We start from the raw sequence: 11,248 nt of genomic DNA, 5'->3' as shown, positions 1-11,248 counted from the left end.
ATCAAAAGGGCAGCCTCAGTTTCCTTTCCTGTAAAATGGGAGTAATAATCCTTTTCCTCCTATCTCACTTGGGGTGTTTATGAGGATCAAGTGAGAAGCTGGGCAGAAAAGCACATTATAAAAGCAAAAGCTCTGGACAAGTGTGCATAAAAGGACAATGCCTCGAAAAAGATTTTGTCGATTAGTGAGGAAGTGCCAGGGAAGAAGTTTTTGAAAGACACAGTTGCCTAGAGGTGAGACCAAAGGAACCAGGAACTCGGGGGCCAGGGGTGACAGAGAATGGTGTACAGCTGCCGGAGCCCCACTCCCAGGCAGCCCCCACTGCCCCACTGGACTGTGAGGCACCTTGAAGGGTGTGGAGTCTGGGGACAAAGAGGTAAAAGCTGGGCTAAAGTATCAGGACTCAGAATTTTTGAAAATTATCATGACTCAATAAAGGAATTCACACCTTGAGTGTGGGAATGAAAAGAGACACTTTTCCGCCTTCTCTTTCTTAGATGGAATTTCCCTTTCTCATTTCAGGCATCCTGTTCATCAGCGCAGGGCCATGCCTGGCCCCTCACACATACACTGCCTTCTGCACTTCTGCAGCCCGGCTGCTCAGCATTTTAAGGGTTTGACTCCTCCATTTATAAAAGGCAGGCTTGAACCAGATGACCTTCTCCTAAACTTAACTGAATATATTTCATGTTGATAATTGGGATCCAGAACATCAGTCTTTTTCTGGTTCTTAGCAGCTTATGTGGCTCTGATGTCAGAACTGGGTTCCAACCTCACTCACCCACACACACAGTTACTAGCAACCTAACCATGGGGAATCCTTGCATCATAGAGTCCTACAGAGAAGTGGGAAGGACAATACACCTCACAGGAAGGGCTCAGTGATGTCACCCTTCCTCCCCACTCTGACTCCTCTGCATCCTGGGGAAAAATGAACATCCACTCACCCTGAGCACTTTTCTAAATCTATATCATAATTTGAGATCATTTACATATACCAACTGGAAAGTCCAAGCAAAAGCAAAAAAGTAAAAGTTATTTTGATTTAATGTCTGGTTTGGCTTTCAAATAAAAACCACATTTAAAACTTTTTCTTTTCACTTGACAGCAAGTACAAATCATTTCTAAACACTTGCTCTTGATTTGTAAGTTGCTAGAGACCAAGGACTATGCCTTCCATGAATTTCTATCTGGCAATATTAATCCATCATCTACCAGAGCATACTATTTAGATGATGATGCTGAAACAGGATAAATGCTTCTGAGCGACATTTTGATTGAGATCAGAAACCCAGTGGTTTTCAGATTTCTGGGAAAGGGAAAACAAGACTAAGGAGGTCATCTAAGGTTTTCTGGGCAAAATACTAGATTTCTTTCCCCATTTCTTAAAGGCAGAAGTGGAACCAAGTGACCTCAGAATAAAGTTCTGTGATTTTAAGAACAAAAAGACAGCTTCCGCCAAGCCACTGCCCGCTGTCTCTGCCACCAGGAAGCCATGGATGCAGACTCATAAGGTCAGATCATCAGCTGAGGCCCACACTCATTCCCCTCACTGCACACTCACAAACACCTGCCTCCATCAAGTCATTCGGAAGGTTACCGAACTTGGACTTCCCTGGTGGCCCAGCGGTTAAGAATCCTCTTGCCAATGCAGAGGACATGGGTTCAATCCCTGGTCCATGAAGATTCCACATGCTTCGGGGCAACTAAGCCATGTGCCACAACTGCTGAGCCTGCAAGCGCCCTAGAGCCCGTGCTCCGGGCAACAAGAAAAACCACTGCAATGAGAAGCCCGCGTGCTGCAACTAGACAGCAGTCCCTCTCAACACAACTAGAGAAAGCTGGCATGCAGGAATGAAGACCTAGAGCAGCCAAAAATAAGTAAATAACATTAACAACAATTTTTTAAAAAAAGGTTTACCAAACCGAATGGGTCCTCTTGCCTGAGCAGTAAAACTGATATACTGACATCAGGATGTCGTGAGGGAAAGCGCAGCACTTGCTTGCAGGTACCATCAACGAGTCCAAAACAGCTAGTGCTCAAAAAGCTCAAACTCCCCAATGGACTTCAGCAGAGCATTTTGAAAGGCAATGTGAGGGAGGGGCATCCCAGGGTCCGTGATCAGCTTGTGCGCAATTCTCTGATTGGCTGATGGTGAGGAACAGGGCTGTGTCTCTGGTGTTAACATTATCAATCCTTAGGCACCAGGAGGCCTGGGGGTAGCATGCTCATCAAGTATATTCCTTCCATTTGGTGGGGGGTTTCCACATCTATAAAACAACTCAAGAAATGTGCATCAGATACTATTACTAGGTAATATTATCTAGGTACTTCAGAGAGGATTGAAAGCAGATTGTATAGGGGAGAGGTCTGTCCCAGGAAAGCCCCATGGGGTCTCACTGGGTTAAAAAAAAATTCTGCTTTCTCACAGACTCTTCCAGTATATTAGGAAAAATGAGATAGTCTGGCCCCTGACTCAGTAAGATTAGTGACATAGTGGATTACTGACTTCATAGAAAGAAGTCTTATCAGTAAAAGTAATATTTTTAAAGGAATATTGTATTCAGGAAGAATGGATGTTAAGTACAGAAATATAATTATACCTCTATAGATGAGTTCATCTGTGTCAGGACACTTTGGAAACTACAGAGTGCTATACAATGAAAGTATTCATCGTGCCTGCATTGTCAGCCACACATTGGACTAGGTGCTGAGGTGAACGAGGCCAGCGCTGCCTTCAGGGAGTTCACTGGGGTGGTGGATGATCAAGCAGAAGAGACAAACGATACAGCAGGATGAAAGCCTCTGTACAGAAATGCACAAGGCACTCAAGAGCAGGAACACACATGAAGGATACCTAACCCGGTTTGGGAACCAGGAAGCTTCTTTGGAGAAGATACCTAAAGGACAAATAGGAGTTATCCAGGTAAAGGAGGGGTAAGTCATGCTAGGAAGAGGGAATGACTCATACATACAAAGGCCCAGAAAGAAGCAAGAACTAGGGGCAATCAAGTATTGCCAGCTGCCAGTATGGCTAGTTTGCAGAACTAAAGGGAAGCAGTGAGAGAGATGAGCGTGAAGAGAAAAACAGGGGCCCTGAAAGTCTAGGGAAGCCACGTATGATGGACTGAATATTTGTACCCCCAAAATTCACATGTTGAAGCCCTAACACCCAATGTGATAGAATTTGGAGTTTGGGCCTTTGGAAGGTAATTAGGTTCAGATGAGGTCATGAGGGTGGGGCCCCCATGATGGGATTAGGGTCCTTATAGGAAGAGGAAGAGAGATCAGAGTCTGCTCTCTCTCTGCCACATGAGGACATGGTAAGCCGACTGCCTGCAAGTCAGGAAAAGGACCCCCCCTACCAGGGAGCCTAAAGGACGGGCACCTTGATCTCAGACTTCCCAGCTTCCAGACCGATGAGAAATAAACGACTGTTGTTGAAGCCACCAGGTCTGTGGTATTTTGTTATGGTAGCCTGAGCTAAGACACCACATTAAGAAGTCTGGTTTATTTTGAGGGTAGTGTGGAACCACTAAAGTGTTTTAGGTAGGAATGACAGACTGCAGGGCAGAGAATGAATTAGCAGAGTGGACTCTGGTCATAGGAAGATGAAACTGTTGTAACCCAAGCAAGAGTACTGGAAGTGGTAATTAAGTGAACAGAATAGTAATAAAATCAATAAAAGATTCCATTTGGAAGGGGTAGTGAGATCCTGCTTTCCATGCTTTTGGGTATAAATCCAGAAGTGGAATTTCTGGATCAATTGCTCAAGCGTTCTACTTTTCGATTTTTGAGGGACTTCCATACTGCTTTCCATGGCAGCTGTACCATGCTACATTCCCACCAACAGTACATAGTGTTCCAATTTGTCCCATCCTCACCAACACTTCCCATTTTTAAAAATAACCATCCTAATGAGTGTGAAGTGGTATCTCATTGTGGTTTTGATTTGCATTTCCCTGTGATTAGTGGTATTGAGCATCTTTTCATGTGCTTATTTGCTATCTGTATATCTTCTTTGGAGAAATGTCGATTCAAGTTTTTTGCCCACCTTTGAACTGGATATTTGTGGGTTTTGAGTTTTAGTTCTCTACATATTCTGGACATTAACCTTTCATGAGATATGTGATTTGCAGATATTTTCTACCATTCTGTAGGTTGTCTTTTTACTCTGTGATTGTATCCTTTGACGGACAAAAGTTTTTAATTTTCATGAGCTCCAATTTGTCTATGTTTTCTTTTATTTCCTACACCTTTGGTATCATATTTAAGAAATTATTGACAAATGTAATGTGAAGCTTTTATCCTGTGTTTTCTTCTAAGAGTTGTTGTTGTTGTTGTTGTTTTAAAAAAAAAAGCAAGAGAGTCCAGAAAAACATCTGCTTTATTAACTATGCCAAAGCTTTTGACTGTGTGGATCACAATAAACTGTGGAAAATTCTGAAAGAGATGGGAATACCAGACCACCTGACCTGCCTCTTGAGATACCTGTATGCAGGTCAGGAAGCAACAGTTAGAACTGGACATGGAACAACAGACTGGTTCCAAATAGGAAAAGGAGTACGTCAAGGCTGTATATTGTCACCCTGCTTATTTAACTTATATGCAGAGAACATCATGAGAAACGCTGGGCTGGATGAAGCACAAGCTGAAATCAAGATTTCCAGGAGAAATATCAATAACCTCAGATATGCAGATGACACCATCCTTATGGCAGAAAGCAAAGAACTAAGCCTCTTAATGAAAGTGAAAGCTGCTGCTGCTAAGTCGCATTAGTCGTGTCTGACTCTGTGCAACCCCATAGACGGCAGCCCACCAGGCTCCCCCGTCCCTGGGATTCTCCAGGCAAGAATACTGGAGTGGGTTGCCATTTCCTTCTCCAATGCATGAAAGTGAAAAGTGAAAGAGGAGAGTGAAAAAGTTGGCTTAAAGCTCAACATTCAGAAAACTAAGATCATGGCATCTGGTTCCATCATTTCATGGCAAATAGATGGGGAAACAATGGAAACAGTAAGAGACTTTATTTTGGGGGGCCCCAAAATCACTGTGGATGGTGACTGCAGCCATGAAATTAAAAGACACTTGCTCCTTGGAAGAAAAGTTACGACCAACCTAGACAGTATATTAAAAAGTAGAGATATTACTTTGCCAACAAAGGTCTGTCTAGTCAAAGCTTTGGTTTTTCCAGTAGTCATGTATGGATGTGAGAGTTGGACTATAAAGAAAACTGAACACCAAAGAATTGATGCTTTTGAACTATGGTGTTGGAAAAGACTCTTGATAGTCTCTTGGACAACAAGGAGATCAAACCAGTCCATCCTAAAGGAAATCAGTCCTGAATAGTCATTGGGAGGACTGAGGCTGAAGCTGAAACTCCAATACTTTGGCCACCTGATGGGAAGAACTGACTCATTGGAAAAGACCCTGATGCTGGGAAAGATTGAAGGCAGGAGGAGAAGGGGACGACAGAGGGTGAGATGGTTAGATGGTATCACCTACTCAACGGACATGAGTCTGAGTAAGCTCAGACTGGGAGTTGGTAATGGACAGGGAGGCCTGGCATGCTGTAGTCCATGGGGTTGCAAAGAGTCGGACATGACGGAGCAAGTGAACTGAACTGAACTGAACTAACAGACAAAACAAATATTTGGTGTTAGAAATCATTATAGTAGTTACTCTTTGGGTAAATAGTGACTGAGAAAGAACATAAGAGTTTGTTTCTGGGCTATTAATAATGTTTCTGTTTAAAGTATTTTAATTTTGTTGAAGTATAATTGACGTATTATATAATTAAATAATGTTAATTATTATTAAATATATATAATGTTAATTATATATTAAATAATGTTAATAATGCTTCTTGATGTGTGCAAATTATATAGAGACATTCACTTTTTGAAAGTGTATCCAGACTGTACACTGTTTAATACATATGTTACACTTCTATAAAAAAAAAATTACTTAAAATTGCACTTAACTTGGGATCCCTGGTGATCTCTAAAGTGTATGTGTGTGTGTCTGTGTGTCTGTGTGTGTATCTGTGTGTGTGTAGGGATGATGAGAGGTGCTAGCCAGGTAAAGATCTGAGGCAAAGTGTTCCAGGAGAAGGGAACAAGCAGTCCACAGGCCCTACAGGAAGGAGCTTGGCATGTTCAAACAGAAAAAAAGACCTGTGTGGCTGGCATACAGTGAATGAAGAGATGAATGTGAGATCATTCATTTATTTATCCATCAGATATGTAAGAGCTGTGCCAGAAGCTAAGCCAGAGGACAGCCAATTGTTCAGAAAGTTTGGCAAAGAAAAAAAGGAGAAAAAATAGCCACTGTAAAGGGGTAGGAAAGTCCTAAGAATATCTTTTACACACAAACACACACAGTAGAAGAAAGGAAAGACTGAAGATAGGGGGAAAAGTCCTAGAAAACAGAGAAGCATAGAATAACGGGTACAGGTGGGAGGGATCACTCTGGAAAGGCTATGGTAAACCTAAAAATAAAATAGAGTCACATAGGCAAGGATTTTGAAATGGAGAGAAGCAAAATGAAAGCATTCTCCATGCTTTCGTTGAAATTTGAGGAATAGTCACATGTGAAAGTAGTGAACCTGCAGAATTATTTACAAGAATGATGATTTTAAAAACTCTTTTTTCCTTCAAGTATAATTTAATGAAGAAACTGAGATCTCAGATGCATCCCTGACACTGTCCCCTGCCATGGTGAGCTGTCCAGAGCCCTCACCGTGCGGCAGCCCAGGGAACTCTAAACTGTAAGGCACCAGGCCTCCAGCAGGCTCCCCACCAGCTGTCCCAGGGCCTTCCTAGACAGGAAGTTGCACATCAAGCGCAGCCACTCACAGAGCCAGCTGCCCGCCAACACGTGATAGGGAACTTCAGAGAGGAAATATGCAAAGCTGATTGTCCTCTGCATACCCACAGTCAGTTATGATACAGAAAGATAACTTTAACATGTCAATAAAGATGCATGCAAATGCTTTGAGGAACTATTTAACAGTCAAGATGATTTCAGGCTGTACATTTTACCATTTATTGAGTATTAGGGTAAAGGGCCTGAGGTTAACACCATTATCATAGTATACTGAGATTATAAAGGACATTATGAACAATGTGAAAAGTTATGCTTTAGGAGTTCCCTGGTGGCCTAGTGGCTAGAATTCTGGGTGTTCACTGCTGAGGCCCAGGTTCAATCTCTGGTCACAGAACTGAGATCCCACAAGTCAAGTGGTGTGACCCCCCCAAAAACAGTTATACTTCATTGCCCATTTTAACTAGGACTGACAGTTTGTTTTCTTGGCATAAAAAGATAGTAGCTTATTGGTATTCTGAATCAATGTAGATCATTACTTCGTTTTGAAATCGGAGGAATAGTCACATCTTCTACCAATAAAGTCAGTGTGTTCATGAGTGCTCAGCCGCTTCAGTCTTGTCCAGCTCTTTGCAACCCTATGGACTGTAGCCCGCCAGGTTCCTCTGTCCATAGAATTCTCCAGGCAAGAATACTGGAGTGGGTTGCCGTGCCCTCTTCCATAGGATCTTCCCAACCCAGGGATGAACCTGTGTCTCCTGCATTGCAGGCTGATTCTTTACTGCTGAGACACTGGGGAAGTCCAATAAAACCAGTGGAAACTGCCAAAAAGTTATCGTGGAGTGGTATGTGCCAGTCAGATCTCAAGAATGACATAAAGATATGCATTTGCCTGAGACATACACTCAACTCTCTGAAGCACTATATTACAATATGCCACACAGTTTATATAACAAGGAATGTATTTTAATGTGTTAATATATTTTATTAATATTTTATTTTCTTGATGGTTTTATAATGAATTGAATTCAAGATGACTAGGTGATAACTTTGAAACTCTATATTTCTTTCAATAAATGAGCATATGAATGTTGCAGAGCTTGCATATATCCTTGAGATAGACATATCCCTGGCTAAGAATGTTTTCATATTGTTTCATATTGTTGCTTGGACTTTGCCCATAAGAAAAGACATAAGTAATGAACGTGCATCAATTATATTCATCATGGTGCAATGTTCTATCTACAAAAAGATTTAAAAGTACTTTCTATCTTCAAAAGATACTCCTTTTATAAGATGACACAGAAAGTAAGAATCCTAAAAAAGAAGTTTCATCAGCTCTGATACTGATAAAAATAGTCAAGATCCAGCTGACACAGCCAATATAAGCAACTTGGTTGGATCTGTATACAGGACTCACAAAGCATAATACTGCTTTCATACTTGACTCAAAACTTTTCCTTTGTAATGATGAGACATCTTGTACCAAAAGTTGACAGACTTTCACATAAGTCTCTGGACAGCTTCCTTCAGTTCAGTTCAGTTCAGTCGCTCAGTCGTGTCCGAATCTTTGTGACCCCACGAATCGCAGCACGCCAAGGCCTCCCTGTCCATCACCAACTCCCGGAGTTCACTCAAACTCATGTCCATTGAGTCAGTGATACCATCCAGCCATCTCATCCTCTGTCATCCCCTTCTCCTCCTGCCCCCAATCCCTCCCAGCATCAGAGTCTTTTCAGATGAGTCAACTCTTCACATGAGGTGGCCAAAGTATTGGAGTTTCAGCTTCAGCATCAGTCCTTCCAATGAACACCCAGGACTGATCTCCTTTAGGATGGACTGGTTGGATCTCCTTGGAGTCTAAGGGACTCTCAAGAGTCTTCTCCAACACCACAGTTCAAAAGCATCAATTCTTTGGCACTCAGCCTTCTTCACAGTCCAACTCTCACATCCATACATGACCACATGAAAAACCATAGCCTTGACTAGATGGACCTTTGTGGCAAAGTAATGTCTCTGCTTTTGAATATGCTATCTAGGTTGGTCATAACTTTCCTTCCAAGGAGTAAGTGTCTTTTAATTTCATGACTGCAATCACCATCTGCAGTGATTTTGGAGCCCAGAAAAATAAAGTCAGCCACTGTTTCCACTGTTTCCCCATCTATTTCTCATGAAATGATGGGACCAGATGCCATGATATTCATTTTCTGAATGTTGAGCTTTAAGCCAACTTTTTCACTCTCTTCTTTCACTTTCATCAAGAGGCTTTTTAGTTCCTCTTCACTTTCTGCCATAAGGGTGGTGTCATCTGCATATCTGAGGTTATTGATAATTCTCCTGGCAATCTTGATTCCAACTTGTGCTTCTTCCAGCCCAGCATTTCTCATGATGTACTCTGTATATAAGTTAAATAAGCAGGGTGACAATATATAGCCTTGACGTACAAGACTAAAAAATACTGAACTTCAAAATACTGATGATGAAGAAGAAGTGGAAACTTGAAGAGATATTTTAATCAGTCAATCACTCTGAGAAACATCATACTGTCTCTGCATCATAATAACAATATAGTCACACAACTACATAGTCAGGAAAATCAATTATGGTTTTCTTCTGAATTTCTTAAAAAGTATGAAAGCCTTCTTGATTTGGACCCTGTGACTTGTATCAGAGTTCTTTTAATGATATTTTATTAATTTATTTATTTTTGGCTGCACTGGGTCTCTGTTGCAGGCTTCTCACTGCAGTGACTTCTCTTGTTGCAGAGCATGGGCTGTAGGTGTGTGGGCCTCAGTAGTTGTAGCACAGGGGTTTAGTTGCTCCACAGCATGTGAGATCTTCCCAGACCAGGGATTGAACCCATGTCCCCTGCATTCTTAACCATTGGACCACATAGGAAATCCATGCAGCAGAGCTCCGAACGAAATCACACAATGCTTGTTTCTATGGCTCTTCTCACTAATCAATACAGACCATCAGGAACAGTACTCCTCCGAATACTAGACCGGTTATCCAGAAGCCACTGCTCAGAAGTCAGATCCCCATTTCTTTTACTTTGGTCAAAAGTAAAAGACTTCAAAAACTATCAGATATATTTGAGAGCTGATACTGAACATTAATGATATTTTGGAGTCATAATCCTGAAGTAATCCGTACTTCACATTAGCTCAGATGTTAAATGATAGGATGAGAAAAACGTTTTCCATTTGATTAAAACAGAACTACAAGGGAAGTTTGCTTGCATCAATATGAACGTTCATCAAACACTACAAATATTAAGGAAGAAAGTGGGCTTGCAAGGATTTCTATGAATATGTCACTACATCTAAGCTTCTAGTCAACATGTAAACAGGAAACATGGAGATGCTTCTGATGAGAAAGGAGAACCTGATTTAACTTATTTAACTTCTGGCTCAGAGCAAATGAAGAATCCTGTGAAACGGTCATTGAGGAAGCCACAACAGATAACAACAACAAAACACGACTCTGATGTTGCCACAACAGAAATGACTGGCTTCCTCTTGAGCTGCGCTTTGAAACTTCACTATTTGGCTCTGCATTAAATAAGTTTGCAGAAAAACTGCTACATACAACCAATGCAGAAAAGAAAGCTTTTAAAGACCCTGACATTCCAGCAAAAAATTCTCTCTACTTGTCCTTAACTTTGTTCATTCATTCAAGGAAGGTGTTTCAACACTGGATATTCACACGGAAGTCAGCTTTCTCAAGATTGCTTTACCATCTTATGCTGATATGGGAGTTCCACTTCTTGGAAAGATTGTAATGTCAAAAATGCCATTTAGCAAAATAGTTTAGAGGGTCATCTCCCTCATGTCTCACTGCTAGTCTTCATTGGCTGTAATTTAGTTACCCCATTTGTTTGTTGCACTTGGTGCCTTTTTTTTTTTCTTAGAGTGCCAGTTGCAAAAACCATTCTGCTGGTGCAGTATAACTTACCATTAAATGATCCCAAAAGTGTGTTGTATTGCAGTTTGGCAAACATTTAATTTGCCAGGAGTCTTGCTCATTACAGCATATCCTAATGCAACAAAGAGCTCCTTTTTTTGTTTGTTTAAATTGATCCCTAGCTTGTTGGTTTCTTTTTAACACAGAACTTTTTAGCAATCAGCACTGTATTTTTATTTTCAGGTAAACCTACTCTTTTTCCCCCTCAGCAAGCAGCACAAAGGATCTTTGTTCCCAGATCAGGGAGGGGACCCAAGTCCCCTGCAATGAAAGCACAGTCTTAACCACTAGACCATCAGGGAAGTCCCTACATTTCTTTAGGATAAACCTTGTAGGCTTTATGATAACTGTAAACATTTATAAGCAGTCACTGAATATTGTAGTGGAGATTTTATATAACTCTAAGAAAACTTGTTTACTTTTATATTTTATTATCTACGCTTTTGGGAATAATGGAAA

The 11,248-nt window shown here is 41.2% G+C and overlaps 1 pseudogene; it reads left to right on the top strand.

The window, feature by feature from the left end:
• The first annotated feature begins 279 nt into the window (after positions 1-279).
• On the top strand, positions 280-10,639 carry LOC138092208 (protein FAM91A1 pseudogene; annotated as a pseudogene).
• The last annotated feature ends 609 nt before the right edge of the window (positions 10,640-11,248 follow it).

Source organism: Capricornis sumatraensis, chromosome 16, assembly GCF_032405125.1.
Source record: "Capricornis sumatraensis isolate serow.1 chromosome 16, serow.2, whole genome shotgun sequence".
Taxonomy (NCBI): domain Eukaryota; kingdom Metazoa; phylum Chordata; class Mammalia; order Artiodactyla; family Bovidae; genus Capricornis; species Capricornis sumatraensis.
Note: the sequence above shows the minus strand (reverse complement) of the source record. Positions and strands in the feature narration are given on the sequence as shown.